We start from the raw sequence: 25359 nt of genomic DNA, 5'->3' as shown, positions 1-25359 counted from the left end.
TCCTCTTCCCACCCAAGTTCACTCCCTTCCTTTTCTTTGATTATAATTTTATTGCATTTAATGTTATATATATTCATATAAGATGCATATATACATACATATTAGTGTTTTTAACTTTAATTTTTAATGAGGGCATCATACTGTAAGTAACCTTTGGAGAATTACTTTTTTAAATATATTTTATTGGTTATGCTATTACAGTTGTCCCATTTCCCCTCCTTTATTCCCCTCCACCCTGCACCCAACCCTCCCAAAAGCATTCCCCTCTCTTAGTTCATGTCCATAGGTCATACATATAAATTCTTTGGCTTCTACATGTTCTATACTATTCCAAATCTCCCCTTGTCTATTTTCTACCTATCATCTATGCTACTTATTCTCTATATTTTTCCCCCTCTCTCCTCCTCCTACTCCCCTTCTGATAACCCTCCATGTGATCTCCATTTCTGTGATTCTGTTCCTGTTCTAGTTGTTTGTTAAGTTTGTTTTTGTTTTTTGTTTTAGGCGTGGTTGTTAATGACGGTGAGTTTGCTGTCATTTTGCTGCTTATATTTTTATCTTCTTTTTCTTAGATAAGTCCCTTTAACATTTCATGTAATACGGGCTTGGTGACGAAGAACTCCTTTAACTGTACCTTATCTGAGAAGCACTTTATCTGCCCTTCCATTCTAAATGATAGCTTTGCTGAATAGAGTAATCTTGGATGTCGGTCCTTGCCTTTCATGACTTGGAATACTTCTTTCCAGCCCCTTCTTGCCTGTAAGGTCTCTTTTGAGAAATTCGCTGACAGTCTGATGGGAAGTCCTTTGTAGATGACTGTCCCCTTATCTCTTGCTGCTTCTAGGATTCTCTCCTTATCTTTAATCTTGTGTAATATAATTATGATGTGCCTTGGTGTGTTCCTCCTTGGGTCCAACTTCTTTGGGACTCTCTAAGCTTCCTGGACTTCCTAGAAGTCTATTTCCTTTGCCAAACTGGGAAAGTTCTTCTTCATTATTTGCTCAAATAAGTTTTCAATTTCTTGCTCTTCCTCTTCTCCTTCCGGTACTCCTATGACTCGGATGTGGGAACATTTAAAGATGTAATGGAGGTTCCTACACCTCTCCTCATTTTTCTTTTTAATTCTTCTTTCTGCATTCTGTTCTGGCTGAATGTTTCTTTCTTCTTTCTGGTCCACACCATTGATTTGAGTCCCAATTTCCTTCCTGTCACTGTTGGTTCCCTGTATATTTTCCTTTATTTCACCTAGCATAGCCTTCATTATTTCATCTAATTTGTGACCATATTCAACCAATTCTGTCAGCATCCTGATTACCAGTGTTTTGAACTGTGCATCTGATAGGTTGGCTATCTCTTCATCACTTAGTTGTATTTTTTCTGGAGCTTTGATCTGTTCTTTCATTTGGGCCATTTTTTTTTTGTCTCCATGTGCCTATTATGTAGTAAAAGGCAAAGCCTTAGGTGTTCACCAGGGTAGAGCAACCCATGTTGCTTTGTTGTGATGCTGTATGTAGGAGAGGGGTCTGAGAGGAAATAATGGTGCTTGCTCTGCTCTCTGCCAGTTTTCAGTCACTTCCCCTGCCACCCACAATCAAATTGGGCTCTTCTAGTGCTGATTCCCAAGTGGGTTGGCTTGTGTACATTCTAGGACCCTGTGGGTCTCTGCAGTGAACTCTCCTATGAGACTGGGAGTTTTTCCCACTGTCTCAATCCCCACAGGTGTTTTCAATCAGAGATCTGAGGCTTTATTTCCCCACACTGGAACCCTGGGTTACATGGTCTGTCTTGCTGCCCAGTTGTTCCTCCTGGATTATCTGCACTCAAATGTGGCACCACCCACTCCACCAGCCACTGCCTCACCAGGTCTGCCAGCCATCACCTGGCCACAAGTCCTCTCCGCCCATCCTACTGGTCTGGATGAATGTTTCTTCTTCAACTCCTTGGTTGTAAGACTTCCATACAGTTTGATTTTCTGTCAGTTCTGGTTGTTTTTTGTTTTTAAATTGTTGTCCTTCTTTTGGTTGTGGGAGGAGGCACAGTGTGTCTACCTTTGCCTCCATCTTGGCCAGAAGTGATTGAGAATTACTTTTTTAAACATTTAATTTAGATTCATCCATATTGTTGTAAGTTAATGTGGCTCATTTATTTTTAGATAATAACAGGTAATAAATAATCTGTTGTATGAATATGCTATCATTTATTTTCCCACTCTCCTAATATTGGACATTGAGGTGGTTTCCAGGTTTTTGGTATTGTGACCAATACTGCTATGATCATTCTTGTATGTGTATTCTATTGTACATATACATGAGTTTCTCTCGGGCATACAAATTCTGTCCAGAAATTATTTGGCCACATAATATGAAAAATAAAGACATCTTTTGAAGAAGATACAAGATACATGAAACATTGTAATAGGACAAGACACCTCAGTCCCCTTCAGAGTAGGCACCTTTGGACTTCACACCATTCTCACAATTGCCATAAGCTGCCCTGTTGTATTTTCCCAAATCTCATCAACAGTCTGAAATCTCTTCCCTTTCAAAGGTGATTTTAGTTCTGAAAAAAGCCAGAGTTGCAGAGTGCCAAATATGGACTGTAGGGGGGCCAAGTCACCTGGGTGATTTGATATTTCATCAAAAACTCTGCATGAGACATGATGCATGAGCAGGTGCATTATCATGATAAAGCTGCCAATCACCAGTTCTCCACAGCTGCCATCTTCCGAATAGTTTTCATGAAGGAATGTTCAAGCTTAACACAAAATTTGATGCAGATGTTTTGCTCTACTGGCTTAGTTATTTTTAATCTGACGGCCACACAGTACACATGCTCACTCAATGGAATCTACCACCCCCACTGACTAGTACAGTGAAGTTGTCATTGTTCACATATGCACATTCTAGTTCACTCCCCTTGGCTGCCAGGTTACAGCCCGATGTCACACAAACTGTTCAAATTATATTAACCATGGCTGGACTTTTCCCAGACAGACCTCATATCCATACATAGGAACTGAATTGCTGGACTATAGGAAATGTGGATATTCAACTTTAGAAGACAAAGCTGAACCCTTTTCTAAGTTGATTGCATGTTTAACTTTAGGAGATGACATCAAACTTTTCCAAAGTTATTGTGCTCCTAGTTGACATTGTCAGACATTTAAATTTTACTCAATTAAACAGATGTAGAGCAATATCTCACTGTGGCTCTGATTTGCATTTTTCTAACCACTAATGATGCTGAAATTTTTTACAAGTTTATTGGTCATATCATGATTTTGTCCCCATTTTTCTACTGGTGTGTGTGTGTGTGTGCATGCTTTACTTATTGATTTGTAGGAGTTTTTTACATATTTTCCTGTTAATCCTTTGTTATTCTGTATATTATGAATATCTTACTTAAGTTTATAACATGTCTTTCAACTTTCTTTAATATATCTTTAAAACTGTAATCATTTGAAGTTGATATCAGTTGGAGTATAAGGCAAGAATCCAATTTTATCTCTTTCCATATAGATAATGGATAACTATATTTTTCCAGCCCCACTTACTGTTATTGCTTTCACATACAAAAATTTCATCTGTACTTCTCTAATATATTTATCTGGTCTATCTGTCTGTCCAGGTACCAATTCACATTTTCCTTCTCTCCTTCTCCTCCTTTTCAGAAATATCCTGACTACTCCTGGCCCTCTATCCTATTGTGTGAATTTTGGAATCATTTTATCAAATACCATGAAAAACCCTGGAATTTTTATTAGAAGTATATTGAATCTACAGATAATAATTGAAATTTTATGATTTAAGTCTTATCTATAATAAAATATCTTCCTCTCTCATTTAGGTCTTCTTTAATATCTCTTAGTAAGGGAAGAGATATTATTCTTCCTGGTTTCATAATTTTCCCTGTAGAGGTCTTTTACCAGTTATGTTGTATTACTCCTAGGTACTTGATATTCTATAATAACTATATATATTATTTTCTCTTTAATTTTGTTTCAGTGTTTTTACTGGTCTAGAAAAATGCAACTGATTTTATATTAATTTTATATTCAGCCACCTTGCTAAACTTTATTATTTTTATTAATCTGCCTGTAGAGTAATTTGAGTAAATTATCATATAATGTGCAAATAAAGACTGCTTTATTTTCTTCTTTCCAATCCCTATGCTTCTAATATTACCTTACTGAACTATCACCATTAATACAGTGGTATAGAGAAGTGGTAACAGGGAGCATCCTTTTCTTATTTCTACTCATTCTACAAACTCATCCTGGGTGATCTCTTCTAGTTCCATGGCTTTAATCACTCTCTAAATTTCCATCCTCGCTCATGTATCCAACTGTGAATTTTGGGCCTCCTGATCTGAATGTTTCACAAGCACTTCAGACTCAATTTATCCAAAATTATCATCCGCTCTCTGTTGGGAACTGCTCTGCCTGGTTTCAGAATCTATAATCCCCAATGGCTAAGGCTGAGTGAGAGATCTTGGGACCCTAATTCACTAAGGAGACAAAGTTTATCTCCCTGGCAAGGGTGCCGTACTGCCCCCTTTTACTTCACCCTGCTTGGCCCCAAGTGGATGACCAGTTAGCCAATGATGGGTAAGATTCCTCAAAGGAGGGATGACCTAAGACAGGCATGATCATGCCCTCAGGGAAGAACTTGGAGGGCTATAGAAAAAGGGGGTGATGGACCCTCACCCCTTGACTTTGACATAGCTTGAGTCCTCATTATGTCTGCCAGAAGTCTCCTAATCTCTTGGCTACCTTACTTCCTCTGCCTGATTTAACCCTAAAACAATGCCAGAGGGTGGTGCATCCCTGTGCTGGAAAGGGCAGGTTCCCTAGGGCAATCAGGCCTAAGAAAGAATACATAAAATCCTGCGAACCCTGCTTTGCTAAGAATGCTCTCAATTTTATGATAAGGGTCCAAGCCTGAAATGAGTTTGTTTCCCAAAGTTTTATAGCCCTTTAGCTAACTAACCCTAACTCAGAATAAGCCCTAATGGTTCTTTGTATGCTATCCATTGTTTGATCCTTACTGCCTGGCAATGACTGATGAGCTTTACCTGTATTCCTGTGCAAATTGAACCCAATAAAAGCACATTGAGGAAAAGGCTCCTGGCCTTTCTCCGTTAAGAGGTCAGCCAACCTTTCCTCCCCAAGCAGATCATGTCTTAGTATATTTATTCTCATCTGTGGCAGATAGGGGGGAGGTCTGTGGGTGGAGCCCCCCCACAACTTTAATCTCTCAACTGAAGCCTACTCCTCCTTCATTTTCTAAATTTATCAATGGCACCAACATCTAAGTGGCCCAAATCAAACAAAAATGTGGAGTCATTTTTGACCCTGTCTCTCTTACTACACACTTTCTCTACCATCAAATCTTATTCATTCTAGTTTGTTGATATCCATTTAACCCAACCCTTCTTTCTACCCACTGTACCAAACTCCACCGTCTCTCACCTGTTATACCACAATAAGTTATCAAACCATTATCTGTATCCAGTCTTGCCTTTCACCAAACCCTCTTGCATGCCATGACCAGAAAAAATATCTCTCTAAACTTTAAATCTTCCCACACCATGCTCATGTTAAAATCCTTTAGTGCCCTGGCTGGTGTAGCTCAGTGGATTGAGCGCGGGCCTGCGAACCAGACAGTTGCAGTTCGATTCCCAGTCAGGGCACATGCCTGGGTTGCAGGCCGGTTCCCTGCAGGCCAGTTCCCAGCAGGAGATGCACGAAAGGCAACCATACATTGATGTTTCTCTCCCTCTCTCCTTCCCTTACCCTCTAAAGATAAATAAATAAAATCTTAAAAAAAAAATCCTTTAGTGACTCCCCAAGATTTATAGAAAAAGCCTAAACCCTTTGCATGGGCAAATGTCTAAAAGTTAGGCCCTTTTTGATCTGGCCTCCGTGACACCTCAGCCTCATCTCCTATTTTCCCTGCTCATAACATCCTATTCTCTGGTCATCTGGGTCCTTACAGTTTCACAAAAAAAACTGTTTCTCTCTCTTCAAGTTTTTGTACCTGCTGTTTCCTCTCTCAGTACTATGCTTTTGCTTCCCCACTTTTGTCCATGTTTTTCTGGATAGCTCCCACTCATCCTTTAGGACTCTGCTTAGACCACACTTCCTCCAGGAAGCCTTTGCTATACTGTAATTGACCTTACCTGTTTTCCCCACTTCTTGAGGGCAGGAAAATTTTTACTTATGTTTATAGTCCCAGAACCCAGTGTAGTGCCTGACATAAGGTAAGGGCTCAATGAGTTCTTTGGAAATGTATAGTGAATCAGTACTACACCTTTCACCTAAATCTCTGTTCACCATTTGTTAAGAATTCTGTTTCAAAACTCCTTTCAGTGCTTGCCTAATCTCCACCTCCTCCATGACAACCAACCATTTTGTTTATAGCTTTCCTTGGCCCGTGTCCCACAGGACTTGGGTTTTTTTGTTTGATTCTTTTCACCAGGTGCTTGAAGGCTAAGGTTGTGTCTCATTCATCTTGGTGTCCTGCCACCTGCAGCCCAAAGCCTAGCACACAACTGATGCCAAGCAGATATCTAAAGTAATGAAACTGTATTCCCTTCTGGAGCCACAAACCAAGCAGAGAATGTGCTTTGGATTCTTCTGTGAGCTGCATTATCATTCATTCAAAGTATTGTAGAAAGACTTCTGCCAGCATCTCCACCTGCGTAGCCTTCTGCCTCCACTCCCAAATGCTTCTTCAGCTTTAGAACAGACATCTCAAAACAATGTTATGCACTTTATGTAACTTTTATTCATTTCACGTAATGTTATTCGTTTCACTAGTGCCTTTTAATCTTTCTATTCTGTACTGCAAGGTGCACCTGCATGGCTTCTTGGCTTTGTTTTGAGTATTTTTTAAGGAAGAAGCCTTGGTGTGGCATTTAGTCAAGGTTTCCCTTCCCAGAACTATCACCCTCTCTTCTGAAGCTGTTTGTGAGTGTCACACTGTGCCATTTAAATATTAATGTTATGGAAACAGAGGAGAAAAATCAGTCTTGCATCTGATATGCAATGTTGTAGGAAATTAAGATTAATAAATGGTGACAAGCTCTATAGAGAATAAAAGTTAAATTGCCTTGGACTATTTTCAGAGGTTGTTTGAGCAATATTATATTGAATGCCCTATAACTGTGATCGCTTTAAAGACTGATTTCTGACTACAGATCTCAAATGATAATTCAAACCTTAGCATTCTCCCCAGAACACTTGAGTTCTGCAAGTTCATATGCAGGGGAAATCCTTTAAGGGGAGGAAACTATGAAATGTCTGAAAATTAGGCTTTTAAAATAACTTTTTAAGAAGCCATTATCCTGGGGAAAGACAAATTTTAGGTCTAAAAATTTAAGTAATAAACATAGCTAGCAAGTAAAAATATCTAAATAATTTACTAGAATTTTTCACTCCTTCTCTGAGATAAATCATATCATAGACATATTGATACACTGGCTTGCATCAATGGAAACACTGGTTTGGCCCAGTTAACTGCACATGGAGGGGCCTTCCAGCTTCTGTCCTACATTTGGTTTCCACAGCACCCCCACCATGCCCCACCCTCCAGTTTAACCTGCTAGGGCTATTGGTGAAACATAAGGCAGGCATTCCCAAACTGTGGTCCCTGGACCAATAATATGAGCATCATCTGGGAACTCGTTAAAGATTCAGATTTTCTAGCTCCAGCCCAGACCTACTGAATCAAAAACTCTAGGACAGGGGCTCAATATCTTCTGTTCAATAAACCCTCTAGGATATTGTGATGTGTCTTCACTGATCCTGAACTCTGGCTGCACATTAGTATTACCTGGGGAAATGTTCCTTTAAAAAAACTGATGCCAGGGTTCTATCCCCCAGAGATTCTGATCCAATAGGTTTGGGGCAGAGTACACTGGTATGTTTTAAAAGCTCCCCAGTGACTCTAAAGTGCAGTCCTATTTGAGAATCTGATTTCAGGCTCTGATTTCTTACTATGATAATGGCAATACCTCAGAAATGGACTGCTGCTTTCCAGTCTCTTCCTTCAATCTATTCTCTACCACTATCACCACCCCACCCCACCTCCAGGGATTTATCTCTAATCCAGTAGTTCTCAAATTTTACTATACATCAGAATCACCCATAGGAATTGTTAAACACTGTTTGCTGGGCCCCAACTCCAGAGTTTATGCTTCAGTAGGTCTGGGGCAGGACTCAAGAATTCGCCTTTCTAACAAGTTCCTAGGTAGTGCTGAAACTGCTGGTTGGACATGTAACTCATGCATTCTCCAGTCAATGTGGCCTTGGTGAGAATGGAAAAGATATTACAGTAATGAAATTACGTTGCAGGCCTTCCAGTCTGCAGAAGATCCCCGCTCTTGACCAGAGGGCAGTGCTGGGTCAATCAATAGTGCAGCCTCAGGGTCCAGGTTGCAGTGTTCTTTTTTTCTTTTTTTAAAATATATTTTATTGCTTATGCTATTACAGTTGTCCCATTTTTTCTCCCCTTCATTCCCTTCCACCCTGCACCCAACCCTCCCAAAAGCATTCCCCTCTCTTAGTTCATGCCCATAGGTCATACATGTAAGTTCTTTGGCTTCTACATTTTCTATACTATTCTTAACTTCCCTTCGTCTTCTTCCATTTATGCTTCTTCCATTTATGCTTCTTATTCTCTGTACCTTTTCCCCCATCCTCCCTCCAACTCCTCCCCACTGACAACCCTCCATGTGATCTCCATTTCTGTGACTCTGTTCCTGTTCTAGTTGTTTGCTTAGTTCCTTTTTGTTTTTGTTTGTATTAGGTTCAGTTGATAGCTGTAAGTTTGTTGTCATTTTACTGTTCATGGTTTTGATCTTCTTTTTCTCAGATAAGTCCCTTTAACATTTCATATAATAAGGGCTGGGTATTGATGAACTCCTTTAACTTGATTTTATCTGGGAAGCACTTTATCTACCCTTCCATTCTAAATGATAGCTTTGCTGGAGAGAGTAATCTTGGATGGAGGTCCTTGCCATTTTAGGACTTTGAATACTTTTTTCCAGCCCCTTCTTGCCTGTAAGGTTTCTTTGGAGAAATCAGCTGATAGCCTTATGGGAACTCCTTTGCAGGTAACTGTCTCCTCTTCTCTTTCAAGATTCTTCTCTCCTGCTTTTAAGATTCTCTCCTTATCTTTAATCTTGGCTAATGTAATTATGATGTGCCTTGGTGCCTTCCTCCAAGGAAGGGACTCTCTGAGCTTCCTGGACTTCCTGAAAGTCTATTTCCTTTGCCAGATTGGGGAAGTTCTTCTTCATTATTTGTTCAAATAAGTTTTCAATTTTTTTCTCTTCCTCTTCTCCTTCTGGTACTTCTATGATTCAGATTTTGGAACATTTAAAGTTTCCCAAGCCTCTCCTCATTTTAAAAAATTATTCTTTCTTAGACACAGGGATGAGGACTGGGGGGGGGATGGGAGGGAGGGGGAAGATGGGGCAGGGGGGGTGGGATGGGAGAAATAGATAAAAAATGTACTAGAAAAGTAACTAAATAAAATTTATTAAAAATAAAAAAAATTATTCTTTCTTCATTTTGTTCTGGTTGAATATTTATTTCTTCTTTCTGGTCCAAATCATTGGTTTGAGTTTTGGTTTCCTTCCTGTCATTGTTGGTTCCATGTACATTTTCCTTTATTTCACTTTGCATAGCCTTCACTTCTTCCACTATTTTGCAAACACACTCAACCTTCTTTTCTGTGAACATCCTGGTTACCACTGTTTTGAACTCCACATCTGATAAGTTTACTGTCTCTTCATTGCTTAGTTCTATTTTTGAAGATTTGATCTGTTCTTTCATTTGGGCCATATTATTTGTCTCAGTGAGCCTGTTACAATGCAAGGGGCAGAGCCTTAGGTATTGGCCAGGGCAGGGCAATCCACATTGCTTTGTTGTGGCACTGTATGTGGAGGAGGGGTCTAGGAGGGAACAATGCCACTTGCTTGACTCTTGGCAGTCTTTCAGTCACTTCTCCCAGTACCCAAAAGCAAATTGGGCCCTTCTGGTACTGATTCCCAGGTGGGTGGGTTTGTGTACATTCTAGGACCCTATCAGTCTCTCCAGTGAACTCTCCTGTGAGGATGGGAGTTTCTTCCACTACTGCAACCCCCACAGGTCTTTATAGTCAGAGTTTTTGAGGCTTTATTTCCGCATGCTGGGTTGCATGGTCTGTCTTGCTCCCCAGTTGTTCCTCCTGGTATATTCACATGCAAATGTGGGATCACCTGGTCCTCCACCCACTGCCTTGCTACACTTCCTCTCCACCTAGGCTGCCCATGTCTACCCCTTCTACCAGTCTGAATGAATGTTTCTTCTTTAACCCCTAGTTGTCAGACCTCCATACAGTTTGATTTTCTGGCAGTTCTGGTTACCCTTTGTTCTTAAATTTGTTGTCCTCTTTTGGTTATGCAAAGAGACAAAGTGTATCTACCTATGCCTCCATCTTAGCCAGAAGTCCCCAGGGTGCAGTGTTTAATTCCATAAACTCTCTGTACTTCAATATTCTATTCATACAATGGAGGATAACATAGGAACTACCTGAAGGGGTTGCTATAGATTAATACAGACAGCATGCATACAAAGTGCCTAATACATATTAAGTACTCAAAAATACTTACAATTAATTTCAAACTGATAGAGTTAGAATCAGTTATAACTTCAAGGTAGTCAGAATTAAAATTAAAACAGCACTTTCTAAATATTGTACAGCCCCTTAGCCACTAATACCTGGGGGTGGGGGTGGGGGAATCCATGCAGACAGATGAAACAAAAGGACACATACTTTGCCTCAGAGTCAGAATTATTTGTCCCACCTCCCCTCAAAAACGAAGGGGTTGTTTTTGAGTCTTATAAATGCTTCTGTTTTTTAGGGACATAGAGGTCCCACCTACTATGCTCCAGCACAGAAGCATCTCTTGGAAGCAAGTGAACACGACCCCTAAACAAGTTGAAGAAAATTTGCTACAGTTCTAAAACTAAATATGATCATACCACTGCTTAATTATTCCACAATTCCCCACCACCTTAAGACTAAAAGCCAAATTGTTTATCATTACTTAATAGATTTTGTCCCCTTTCCAGCTTCTCATCCCATAATGAACCACTTAGAATTTCCAAAAACAACCTGCCCTATGAAGTCACAGTACCTTTGCCCCTGCTGTTTCCTCCACCTAGGTGCCCTTCCTCTTCCTTTCACTCCTTGAATATAAATTTGATCATTTATATTTATTTTTCAGTATCCCTGAGTCACCTCTGCCTTAAAAACTTCCTAACTTACCACCCCCACTTCCCCTAGGAGGAGCTGATCATGTCCTTCTCTGCCTCACTTCTATACCCTATACAGTCCACTACTGTGCTGACATGCTCCTGGGCTGTCACTATTTATTCACAGCCTGTCTCCACTGCTAGACGGTGAGCCAAACCAAGGTAGGAACTGTGTCTGTCATCCTGGACCCCCCAACACCAAGCACAATCCCCGACCAACATTCATTGCTAAGTGAAGATAAATCTATGAAGGATTGAGGAAATAGCCAGTGGATTCTGTATTAATTAAAGTAATTGCTGGAGAATCAGAGGAAACGAGGAGAGAAGAAATCAAAAGCAGGGTGCAGAAAGAAGAAGATGTGGCAGCCAATCCCGCAAATCCCCAAAATAATAGGTACACATGACCTAGAGGAGGGACTGTCTAGCTCCGTGGATTAGTTGGAACAATGGTTCCCAAACATTTTAGATTTCATTATACTTTTAAAAGTTATTGACATCCTGAACTCCTTTTATATATGTGGGTTACATCTTTCCATATTTACCATGGAAAGGATAATAGATACATTTTTTATGTTTCTTTTTAAACTTGTTTAAAAATAACAGTAATAAAATATTATAAACATAAATACTTTAAGAACTATATTTTCAAAAATCTTTTATTGTGAAGATCAGCATTATTTTTCACTTTTTCAAACCTCCTTAATATCTGGCTTAATAGAAGACAGCTGTATTCATATTTTGGCTTCTGTATTCAATCTGTTACAATATCACTCACCAAATAGCCTCTGGAAAACTCACCTATGCACTCATGAGAGAATGAGAGTGAAAAAGGCAAAGTTTCAGTACTGTTATGAATATAGTTTTAAACTTGCAAGCCTCTTGAAAGAGGCTCCCTCAGGGATTCCAAAACCACACTTTCCTTTAAAGATTTTATTTATTTATTTATTTATTTATTTTTAGAAAGAGGGGAAGGGAAGGAGAAAGCGAGGGAGAGAAACATAAAATTCGATCAGTTGCCTCTGCTTCTTTCACACCCCCACTGGGGATGAGGTCCACAACCCAGACATGTGCTCTGATCAGGAATAGAACTGGAGAACTGGTGACCTTTGGCTTTGCCAGACAGCCCAACCCACTGAGCAATGCCAGTCAGGGTGCCAAGACCACACTTTGAAAACTACTGGATTAAACTATAGGTTACCTGTGGTTGCAGAGACTGATATAATAGTGACTTGAATAAGATAAAAATATATTTCTCTCTCACCTAACTTTCCAGAGATAAGCAGTTCCCATCAGTTACTCTGGTGGCTCTGCCATCCCTGGCACATCTGGTCCAAAATGGCTCCCCCAGCACTGCCTTCACATTCTAGCCATCAGAAAGGGGAGGGAATGCCCTGTTTCTTTAAGTGCACATCCCAGAAGTTGTATATATCACTTCCTCTCAGATCTCATTATTCTGACCTTGAACAAAAACTACAAAGGAGAAATATCTCCAATCTAGTTGACCCTATGCTCTATTACAATAGAAGAAGGTGAAAACAGATATGGGGATAATTCACAGTCTCTGCCACATTGACCTTTCTCCCTAGGTTCTGCTGGGCACAATCCTAGAAGAGAGTTTCAACAAGCCAGGGCTTACTTCACCACCAGAAGATCAGGGGAATTGGAGCTGGTCCTGGCAAAGAACAGGACTCACACAGCAAAATGTCTATACCTGTGCATCTGACTCACCAAAGTAATGTCAGAAGAAAACAGAGAGGTCTCAGAGAAGTTAGGCCCTCAGATATGCAGTGGGAGCTCACATAAAGAGATCAGACAGGAGCTGGAGGTAAGTCACTGTGGAAATATACTAGTTAAGAGGAAAACTCCGCAAGCACTGGCCACAAATGAGTCTCTGGTTAGGATAAAGGCCAAGAGCAACATAGCTCACAAGGCCCTACATGATCCCAATACCCCAACCTCACTCTAACCCCAGCTACCTGTCATGTTAGTCTCTCCCTCACCCTCTACATTTCAGTCATGTTCAACTCTTTTTTATGAAGAGTGTACTTTAGCCTTTCTTGTCTTAGTGTCTTTGTATATGCTCTTCCATCTCCTGAAATACTCTTTTCCCCACCACTGTCTGGCCCACACACATGTTCATTCTCCATGGGTCCAATCTGTCTGGGATCTGATATTTACCCTGTGATCCCAACCTAGGCTACATTTCCTCCTAAGTATGTATCACTGACAACATCCTACAAAAATTCTGTTGGGTTCTGGTGCTGCCCATTTAACAAGATTATTTGTGTGGAAGTTCTGGAATAAACATGACAGCTATAATATATCTTGCTGGTCTGACCCAATGGAGACCCACAGTGCTCTGTGTATGGGCTAAGTGATAAACAAAGACTGACCAAATGATAATGATCAAAGGCTGGTTATTCACAGTTTGCTGTAGCAAGGGAGTCAGTCACCATCACTGGAGTTTTTGCAAGACTCAAAGGCAGAAAGAAGAGTGTCAAGGTTTCATGATGGAAAAAGGAAAGACATCAGATGTGCTCTGATCAGGGGCGTTGGCCTGCACGTAGGGTAACTAGAACTGTGGACATCCTGAGTAATTGGTTAAGGGCACCTATTTGGCTTTCTCTGGTTGGTCCTAAATTGCAAGGATGGACATAAATTAGGGAAGTTGTTAGTTATTAATCAAGTCCTGGCAGATTGTTAAAGTGGTTATGGTTTGGCCTCCTGGACTGGTTGCTAGAGATAATGGTCTAACTTATAGATAGCAGGCTGCTGCTAAGGCTGGTGACTATAGGTAATGGGTTGGTATTCTAGGCTGGTTTTCACAGATTGTGGGTCAGAGTTTTATTTTATATATGGTTTAACAGTTGTCCAGTAGTATATCTAGTCTCTTAGGTCTCAGCTCATAGCCCTTCCTCCTAGAAGCCTCCCCCAATCTCTAGAACAGGGTAGATTCACCTTAATATGTTCCTTCAGCTCCCCAAATTTCTCTTTTCTAACTCACTAAACTTTTAATTACTTGTCCAATAGTGTATAAGCTCCACAAGGTAGGAACTATATTTTTTTATTATTCATTCCTCTATGCTTAGCACTAGGCAAAATGCTTGGCAAATAACAGGAGCTCAGTAAAAAATTATTACGTGGATGGATAGACAGATAGATGTATGGATGTATGGATGGATGGATGGATGGATGGATGGATGGACAAATGGTTGAATAGATGTCAGACTTTTGCAGAGCTAAGGGAAGTGTTCTGTTGCTTCTCAAATTTTCAGAACACTGCAAAAAGTACCTAAAGCCACGAGTTCCATATTGTTTTAGCACCCTGAGCCATTATGGCATTCTAACAAAACTACCCACCAGGAAAAATAAGTTCCCATCCCAGATTAAGCCACCAAAGATATGCACTGTTTCAAATTTAGTCAGTTCTCCTACCATGGATCCAATCTGTCTGGGATCTGACATCTACCTTGGGGTCTCCAACCCAGGCTACATTTCCTTCTAAGCATGGATCACTTACAATATCCTATAAAATATTTTGTTGGGTCCTAGTCCTGCCCATTTAACAAGATTACTTGTGCTGAAGTTCTGGCATAAACCTGCCAGCTGTAACATATCTTGCTGGTCTGACCCAGTGGTGACCCACAGTGTTCTGTGTATGGACTGTTTTCTTTTATTTTCTATTCTCTGAAGATTGTCAGAATTCTGCCTGTCTAAGCAATAAATCCATCTTTTCAGGGATCAATTTCAGTGACTGGCCACAAAGCCTGGAAATCCAATTAACTGCAAAATAAATAAAAAATGAAAAACACACAGAAGCTGTGGCATAAATCAGCTAGAAAGTGTTTTGCACATTAAAATAAACAAGGAGAAATTTCAATTTCATTTGTCTTTTTTTCCTTTTTTTAAACCCTGTTATTGATAAATTTAGCCTTGGTTCCACTTTTGTCTTAGCCATGATTTGTTCAAGTATAGATCTGTTGGGATGGCTATCTCCGTTCTAATTATACCCTGCAGGCACTCTCCAGAGAAAAGCCAACTCAGCTAGGATTACCTTGGTGCCATATGTAAAACTTTAGGCTCTCCCTCCTTCATCTTTTTACACCACATGTGTTCTTAAAGGGGCATAAATCTGCTCTAACATTGCATGGGAAAATATGAGTTATTTTGGCTTTCTGGGACATTTTGAAAAGGACAGAGTTTTTAATCAGCTGGCTGAATGAAAAATCATATGCTGGGCTGGAGCCATGACACACAGAACCCATGGACACTAGACAATTTCCCTGGTGTGGAGAGTGGGTCGAGTGCCTCATGGCAGTGACCCTCACTCCCAGTTGTACCCCCAGACTTCCTGTTGATGTCCTGGGAAGGGCCTCACTGGGGCTCAGGATACCTAGAACCTGGAGGAGGCCACCTGAGAGAGAACAGACCAGCAAAGGCACAGGAAAATGGCTACTTGAGCTTTTATCTGTAACTGGAACAGAGAACAATCAGAGGTTGCAATCCCTGTACACAACCCATGGCTGGAGTCCAGAGTGGGAGGGCTCTGCCATTGACTGGCTATGTGACAGCAAACAGTCATGAGCTGCTCTGGATGTTTCCTTGTAAAATAAACAGACCGAAATAGTGGCTCCCAAACCCCTTCTAGGTCCCAGGGTATCTAATGCTGTGTTTGATGAATTAAAATACATTTTTTAATAAAGAAAATTTATGAGAAGAATATACTTACTTTTGTGAACTATAAACTAGCTCTCTAGCTCTTCTTCCTTTTTTCCTTGATACCTTGCTTGTGTCATCATGGCATTTGCCATGCCTGGGTCATGGTCATTGCACAGACAACAGATCAGTGTTGGTCAGTCGATGTCACCATGGAAAACAGGAAAAGCAAACATCGACTGTTTCTCAACTTTTCTCATCAAAGAAGCAAAATGATACAACATTACTCTAAACAACAGCAACAACATGCTTTCACTTCATCCTATCTCCAAACACTCCCTGGGTAAAACAAATGATATCAACAAACATGAGAAGAAACATTTCCCACACCTCAAAATGTGCCCATGTGGACACACTTTGATCACAAATTTTCTGTTAATCTTAGCAAGTTATTGATTTGGTTTTGCTAAAATATTGCCTTGTTTACTACATTTATTTTCAAAATTCTATTTACCCAAAAACAAAAGAAAACAAATATGATGACAGGAAGCCTTATCATTGGAGACAGAGCCATTACTGCCTAGAGCCATTCCCATAGTCACAAGCTAAAATTACTGCCACAGGAAACAGAAGACACATTTGGCCTAGTGTCTCTCCTTAAGTCTCGCTGGAGAGGTCAGACTTATGCAAGGAAATTACTCAAAACCCATCTCAACATAAAACAGATAAATAAATCCCCCCCCTTATTCTCAAGCCTGATAGCTATATTATTTAATTTCAATCACTTATTCTACAAATGTTTCCTGGGTACTAACTCTCTGCCAGGCACTATGCTTGGCACTAGGAAAACAGTAGTGAACACAACAGCCAAAGCCTGCCTTCTTCAAGTTTATAGCCGGTGAGCCTGTATCCAGGGTCAAGGAAACAATGGGTTAATTTCAAGGGAAGCAATCAGTTCTTCAGCATAGTGTAGACAAACATTGTTTTGTTAACTCATGGCTGTATTCTTCTATTTTCATCTACTAGTGCTGGCCTCAAGAAGGCAGCAGGAGCCTGAGGCTCTTATCTTTGCAATTCCTCTTTCTCCTCCAAGGCAGGTAGTTACTAAGTACCAAATAAGTTTCTATTCTCACTGTGGGGTTTTTTGGTTTAAAACTGTTTATTGATCAATAAAAAAAGTAGAAAATCACAAAGTCATTGCCTGGGGAAACTGTACTAGTAATTTTACAGCAGGCTAGATAGTAAGGAAAGATTACAAATGTTAGTAGGAGGGAGACCAACTCCTGCTGAATACAAGTCAATTCTGACAAAAATCCAACCATCATTACTGACCTTGGAGAGCCTGCACAAGGTCAATGGCAAAGCGAGTATGATGTTGGTCCTGTTTCCAGTCTGTTTACTAGCCCTAGAAAAAAGTGGACAGGCATCATATGTACTCCCATATGCTTAAAAGTAATAAAACTGCAAATAACAGACTTGAGTCTTCAAAGGAATGCAAAAGAGAATGTGCGTAGGATTTAAAACAACATTTTAGAATAGATTTTAAAGTTAATTTTTAAAATAGGACTGTCACTGCCACTGTAACTATTTATATTAATAACTCTGACTCAACCCAACACATCTTTGTAAGCACACGGAATATACTGGCAGCATTCATTCATTCTTTTAGTCATCCTTTTATCCATCTGCTCAACAAGGAGTGCTGTGGGTGTGAACAACCAAAACTTCCAGAGGAGTAGCATTGTCCTTGTCCTTATCTAACAATGACCTTAACCTTGGCTTCTGCAAGAAGAATATCCATTCCAACCTACCCAGCACCTTTCCCTTCACCTATTTGACTTATTTCTCCTTAAACCTCTCTGTGTTCATAACCCGGATCTCCCTAAAATAACTGGGATCAAAATTCTCCAATACCCTCTTCTGTCTGCTTAACTAACTCTCAACTAATTATCTTTATTCCATAGCTTTCATAGGTCACCATTTTAACTTCACTATTCCACCTTCAACTCCTATGTTGCCTACTGAATGAAGCCCCAGACTTAATTTCCTCAGTCAGCCTTTCTTACTCTGGCAGACAGACAATGGTACCTAGCATAAATAGCATCAGGCAAAGGTACCTTTTCAGACAGGAAGCATGCTGTGAGTATAAACAGTCATCTAGCCATAAGTTTGGCTATAAGAATCCCTAGAGGATGATAAGGAAGTAAGTGAAGGGCACCATGTGTGAACTGTCTCCACAGCCAAGGGTCCCACCAACTCCCAAGTTAGCTGTCATTTCTATGTTCCTGGCAAGGCTCTCAGTCTTTAGTCCCCAAATCCAGAACATGGGTATCACCTCTCAGCTCTGATTACATTCCATCAGGAAGAGAAGCTGAAGAGGTATTGCAAGGTCATTATCATTATCCAACATCTCAGCTTAAAGTGGTTTATTATTTCCCCCCAAAAATAAGCCCTTGACGGAATGGCACCTTGGACAGCTAAGCTTTGATAGGGAAGAAAGGAAGGAGGCTCACAGTACAGGACCCTGTCTATGGTGGTTAGGCAGGGTCAGGCAGCACCACAGAGAGTCCTAGCAGGCAGGTGCATCTTGAGGACTCACCACACCTCCAGTAATAGGCATTGAAGAGTTGCAGAAGCAGAGAAAGATGAGAGCCCCATAACAAAGGCAAGTTAATCTCCACTTTTCACCTCGGTCAAAGGGAGCCTAGGATATATTATGGGAGGGCAACAAGGCCACAGAACCACAAATATCTTCCTCCCCTACTGTTCCATAATGGGAGATCTCACACCAGAGGGAGCAGTGAGCTGCAGTTTTTCTCTTCTGTCTTTGAGCATCATGGACCATCATATCAGTAGCCAGTGGGTCAATTTTGACTCCATATCTAGAATCCACAGATGCAAGAACTTCATCTTGAGCTTGAAAAGTCTCAAACATGATGGGTCTATTCATATGAAAAACTAAAGAGCCTCTAGAGTAAGTTCTATCCTGAGGAAAAAAAGGAGGTACAGAGTTTTGCTTCAAGCATAATGGGCCACAATTAGAGGTGACACATTCAGTAACCCTCAATTCTAGGCCATGGACCTATATATACCAAGACCTAGAGCCACGGTGACCAATCAGCATCTTAAAGTCAGACCTGGAGAAAGAAGACAGTAGAAGTATCAAATGCCCAGATGCCAATCATATCTGAGATGCCCCCAGTAACTCTTAAAGCCACTTGTGAGGCCTGTGGCAAAGAACTCGAACAAGGAATTTTGACTTGTTGCTGGACAGAGACTTGACTTAGGGTGGTGAACACACAATACAGTGTACAGATGATGTGTTGTAGAATTGTGCACCTGAAACACATACAATTTTGTTAACTAGTGTTACCCCAATAAATTCAATAAAAAGGAAAAAATAATAAATACATAAATAAATAAATAAGAAAATGGAAAGACCCACATAACTGACTTGATTTGATGTAGTTAACTAAAGAAACCACCAAACATAAATTCCATCAAACTCTTTTTCATTTTTCATACAATTCAAGCCTGAATGGCTCCAGCTCAGGGTTGAAGTCAGGAATACAGTTCTCCATTCTCCTCTGGAAGGTGACAATATTACCTTGTCCCTGCCACTTAACTTCATGACCCCTGCTAACTCCAACTACAATAAGAGAAAATTAATATCTGTGAATGACAGAGGGGTTTTAAGGACTGACAGCATTTTTCAACTTTGGAGATTAAAGAAGCAGGCATGTTCTGCATCCAAAGTATTATTGCTTTAGGATTGACTCTTCTTAGAGCTGAAAGTGGTCCTTTCTCTTTCTGGATCTTACACATATGCTCAGAGCAGGAAAGTGACTTCTCTGAGGTCACTCAGCTGGTCAGTGGCACTCTCAGAATGAGCAGCTGAGATCTCCTGATGCATCTCTTACAGAATTCAGGTGGGACGCCCAGATTGACCTGGTAGATTTTTTTGACAAAGCACAAGACTCATACCATTTCTTTGGTCTTTTTTTTTTTTTAAGGAATAACTGGTTCTCTTTTTCTAATTTCTACTTAATAATGTTGTGATAGTGAACTTTTTCTTTCCCTCATTAAAGTAATGTTGTGTTGGGTCAGAAACAAATTGATTTAAGGTCTCTGCCTGTGTAACCAATCCCTGGTCTTTAATCTGGATCTCCTTGGCAGCATCCCTAGTGCATGTAACAGGAAGACATCTTCAGCTGGGACTTTAATTCTGATTCTTTTTACCTGAAGTTTTGAGCATGACCTACAAGTAAAGTTTTAACATAATTGGTCTCAATGCATCTAGGAACCTTTAACTTTCCTCTGAATGACACTTAGGCAGTAGCTTACTGTTGGGTTAAGCAGTTTCAGCATTGTACTGTGAACACCAACAGATTTGTTATACTTTGTACACAAACATTTGCCTTCTATTATTCTTTCTCAGAGGAGTCTTCTTGGTGGTACAGCTCCAGTCCAATCCCATGGACAAAGCAGACAGTGTGCCAATTAGAGCACCATATTTTCTTCTCCTTGCTCCTAACATTGGATCCCGGATTTTTTTTTTGAAGATTTCATTTATTTATTTTTAGAGAGAAGGGAAGGGAGGGAGAAAGAAAGGGAGAGAAACATCGATGTGTGGTTGCCTCTTATTTAGCCCCAGCCAGGGACTGAACTCACAACCTGGGCATGTGACCTGACTGGGAGTCGAGCCAGCAACTTTTCAGCTTTGGAGGACAACATCCAGCCAACTGAGCCACAATGGTCAGGGCGGATCCCAGATATCTTAGACACCTTCATAAAACCATGGGGCACCTGGTGATAAGTGAGGAGCCAATTATACAGCCATCAGGCTCCACAGACAGGCTCTCCTCTCTGGCTTTTCATGCCTGGCCATTTCACTGCTCATTAGCCCCCTTTTCCAGGAAAGTGAGCAGAGAAAACAAAAGGAGATGAAACTCAAACCCATCCATTTGTTTCTTATTAGCTGCTCTACTTAAAAGTGGGAGAGCAGGCTGAAATGATTAATTAACATAAAGTGTGAGGACTATCTGTGTAGTTTATTTGTTTAAGCACTTCCTTCTGAAATCATTGTTAACAAAATGTACTGACCTGGAGGACTAGGCTAAGGGGGTTACTAGGGTGGTGTTGGCCAGAGGAAGGATGGTCACAGCAAGTAACTGAGGAAAGAAAACTGACATCAGACTTCCTTCTTAAAGAATCTGAAACTTGTTATCTCATACACACTTGTAGAGTTATTTTTATTAAATTATAAAATGGACTATCGTATGACTAGTAAAAACCAAAGTAACTGCTTCTTTGTCTATTTTGCTTACAGAAATCCTACTTCCGAAAAAATCATACCTATAAATCTTAATACCATCAGGAAAACTGACTTTTAATGGTAAAGAATTTACACAATATACTAATCCAGGCTGTTAAATAAACAATTAATAGTGATCACTCAAGATAAAGTTTTTGGAAAAATTTTTTTAATTCAAGTTTTTCAAAAGAAATTATTTACCTATAGATAGAGAAAAATATATATTAAATTTAAAGAAATAGGCTACATCTTCCTCTAGACAAAAATATTGCTGTATCAGACTTTAATATTTGTTGATTTATTCTGAACATTTTACTATTTTATCAGAAAATTCTTTTCCCTCTGAGCACATAGTTTTTTCTATTATGTCCAAGTGTATAAGGCTGAAAGCTTTTACCAAAGGATTACATCTCTAATCTTTGCAAGACGTGATAAAATATATAATTTACTGAGACTCTTTTTGTTATTAAGTTTACAAGAATATATCTAAGACATGCAATGAAGTCTCCCCACACATATGGTAAAAGTTCTACTTCCTAAGTCACTTTATTCAAAACTTGAGAACAAAGCAGCCATAGAGTATAGAGAAATGAAGAGAGTGAACTAGAATAGAAAGCAGCTGGGTTCTAGCCCTGCCTTGTCACCCACCAACTGTAGGACCTTGGACCAGCAACTTCCCTGTCCTGGCCTCTGCAAGAAATGATCTCAATGTGCCCTCTAATTCTAATTCTAAAATGTGTGGGCTGTGAGAAGGCCAGATTAGGCCAGGTCAGAAGAAAGTCCAGCTGAGTGAGAGAACCAAATTCAAAGTTTACTTGAGGATACAAATGCTACTTCATGACAGATCCAGAGCTTGAAACCTGAGGGTTGGAGTGGGGAGGGCACTCTCAGTCCAGAGTCTGGATCTCAGTACTACTGTTTTATGAAGTTTATTATTTCACTTAGATATAGCCAGGCTCTAAAAACTCTTTTGAAAGTGGGGAGGGGATGAGGTAAGGATAAGCCCTAATGTCAATCTATTAATCTAACAATGGGGATATATATTTACAGTGACTGAAATACTTCCCATAGCTATTGAGAGTGACTGTTCCTGTTATTAAGGGAACTAGAGTCCTGAACCAGTCATCAAAAATTAGCCAATGAGCTGACCTGGTGATAAGAGAAAAAAGAATAGCATATGGAACTCCTAAGGTCAGATTAAAGAAAGTGTTCTTAACCAAGGGTCTCAGACCTAGGCCTGGGCCTCAAGGCACCCATGACCCTGCTGAATTAACATGCAAAATTGCATAGGAATGTGACCACATGCATTTTCCTATGATTGCCCATTATATGCATCAGCTTTTCAAAAGGGTCTGTGATCTCTTGCCCTGACCAATGTGGCTCAATTTGTTGGGTATTGTTCTTCAAAGCAAAAAGCCGCCAGTTCCATTCCTGGTCAGGGCACAGGCCTGGGCTGTGGGTTTGGTCCCCAGTCGTAGCATGCATGAGACAACCAACTGATGCTTCTCTTTCACAACAGTGTTTCTCTCCCTCTCTTTCTCTCTTCCTTTCCCTCTCTCTACAAATAAATAAATAAATAAATAAATCTTAAAAAGAGGGGGTGTCTGTATTCTCTAACAGTTCATGAACCACTGGGAAACAGAATAGACTCAAGATAGACAGAGGAGTCAGAGGCAATTCTAAAGAGTTTGAAATCCAAAGCTGAATGACAGGGTAGCATACTCTTAAGAAAGGGTCAAGCAGAGTCCTGAATCAGGCTAGGTGGGATACCACAGCACAACTCCAGGGGTCCCTGCAAAAGTCAGGTCCACAGGTCAGCTACATTGACTCAAGAGCTCCCCAACAAAGACCCCATTCACATGTAAAGCTGGAAAGACTGCCAGATCACCAGGCCAGGACTCCTGTAAATCCTGCTAAACAGTGCAGCCAATTCTAGAGGATTACTCATAAACAGATGGGAAGCATCAGATGGGGTCCTTTCACCAACTTCAGTCTAACTCATACTAATCCTTTCTTATTGAGCACTACCCCTCTACCCTATGTCTTTGTTCTTCCCCTAAGTCCACCCCTTGATTTCTCTATGGGCAAACAGGACCCCATAGAAAGAGAAGATAGGTTTGACCCCAAGAGGCCAGTAAAAACACACAAGTATTACCTCTCACAAGAGTTTTGTCAGACTAAATGGTTGACACTTTAAGCCTAGACACCCATTCAAATTTAAAGTTTAATAGTCAAAATTAAATAAAATTAAAAATTAACTTCTTTAATCACACTAGCCACATTAAAATTGGGCAACAGAAAATTTTCATCACAGGAAGTTCTTTGCTACATAATTCATCACAGAACTCAGTGACACAAACAGTAATTACAATACTGATTCAGAAAAAGGTACAGCCCAAAGTGAGCACAAAGAGGTTTAAGGGGATTCTGGGAGGAAATTGGGATGAGCCTTAAGGGAGGAGATGAAAACAAGGGGAAGGAGCACTTCATTCAGCTGTGTAGTAAGAAGAAAGGTGAAAATAAGAAGATATGGGCGCAGGCCTGACTGGAGCTTCGTGCATGTTCATGACAAACATTACTGCAGGAATGAAGGAAGGAATGAATGGTCAGGCCCAGGATAAGTAGGCAGACTAGAGGCAAATTGCACAGGAACTTCAATAATCAGGCACAGTAATATCAGCATGACAATAATAGCTATTAACACTTATTTAATGCTGATGGTGTTTCAAGCTTTGTACCAATGCATTTATATAAATTATTAAATTTACTCTTTACAACAGCAAGAGGTGAGTACTAGATGAGAATGACAAAACTGACACATGGAGAGTTTAGGTAACTAATACCCAAGATCACACAGAATGGAAATGGTGGGCTATGACTCAAACCCAGTACTTTTGTTAGCAATGCTTTTACTTCCTTATCCTTCCTGCCTATCATCCAAAGATCTTTCTTCCTAATTAGGAAAGGCTTTTACCTCCTCCACCTTTTGCAGTGCTTATCCACTGTTTCCATGGCATCTCTTCTGGAAATCTCTTTACCTTTTCCTAACACTTAGTGGAAATTTTTCTCTTAACAGGGCTCTGGTCCTTAGTAGTTTAGAATGTGTGACATCAACAACAGCATGGCACAAGGGGTTTGGAAAATGGCAAGAGATTTGTCCCTGCAATATGAATAGGAGGCATCCAGAAAAAAAAGACAGTGTATTCAAGGCCTCACCAACTTTTCAACTTATGTCTATACCATCTCCCTGACTTCAGAGTCCCATCAGTCTATCGGGTGTACAGGGCACCGTTATAACTCATCTCATTGTCTCTCATTCCTTCTGGGAACTTGCTTGTCACTTTCTTTTATAGGTTTGGGTTTTGGAGTTCACACATATGGACTCTTTTCTCTTATAACCACCACTATGATTTGAGCAGGTTACTCCTAGAACAGACCTGGCCTTGGGCTGCGACCATAGATTAGAATAAAAGACTTCCCACAGGAAAAAGAAGGTAACATGCTTTTCCACACCTCTCTGTTTTTCTATAAAACTGAATACTTAATTAAGTTAATAAAACTATAATTTATCTCAAATTATTATAGATAAAAATTGATTACACATTTAGAGCAATATTTTTAGAATATTTTAGAGCAATATTTAAAGAAGTGTATACACCACTAAAGAAGTAGTTACTACCTTTGACAGTAACTACTCAGCGTTTAATCTTGGCACATTCTCAAAGCTTAAACTAGACTTTATCTTTTGTTTTCTTAGAGTTTAAATTCCCAGCTGGTTGAGCCCCAGCTGGTGTAGCTCAGCAGATTGAGTGCCAGCCTGCAAAATGAAGAGTTGCTGGTTCAATTCCGAGTCAGGGCACTTGCCTGGGTTAAGGGCCAGGTCCCCATTAGGGGGTGCGCAAGAGGCAGCATATTAATATGTAAGGAATATATTAATGTTTCTCCTTCTCCCTCCTTAGCCCTCTCTAAAAAAATTTAAAAATAAAATCTTTTTTAAAAAATAAAAAATAAATCCTGCTTAGGATTAATACTTGTTTTTTTATTTTCTTTTTCAGGGTATTAGAGAATTTGGCACCCACAAATA

The 25359-nt window shown here is 40.1% G+C and overlaps 1 long non-coding RNA gene across 7 annotated transcripts in view; it reads right to left on the bottom strand.

Moving 5' to 3' along the window:
* Positions 1-25359, bottom strand: part of LOC119048266 (uncharacterized) — a 389482-nt gene that overhangs the window by 298663 nt on the left and 65460 nt on the right. For all 7 annotated transcript variants that reach the window (XR_008392351.1, XR_008392353.1, XR_008392352.1 and 4 more), the window contains exons 2-3: positions 17294-17366; positions 16035-16118 (exon numbers count right to left, since the gene is read on the bottom strand). This is a non-coding gene — a long non-coding RNA (uncharacterized LOC119048266). The remainder of the gene's footprint in view (positions 1-16034; positions 16119-17293; positions 17367-25359) is intronic.

This window comes from Artibeus jamaicensis, unplaced genomic scaffold, assembly GCF_021234435.1.
Source record: "Artibeus jamaicensis isolate MK-2021 breed Jamaican fruit bat unplaced genomic scaffold, CSHL_Jam_final contig_519, whole genome shotgun sequence".
Taxonomy (NCBI): domain Eukaryota; kingdom Metazoa; phylum Chordata; class Mammalia; order Chiroptera; family Phyllostomidae; genus Artibeus; species Artibeus jamaicensis.
This window is presented reverse-complemented; position numbering and strand designations above follow the sequence as displayed.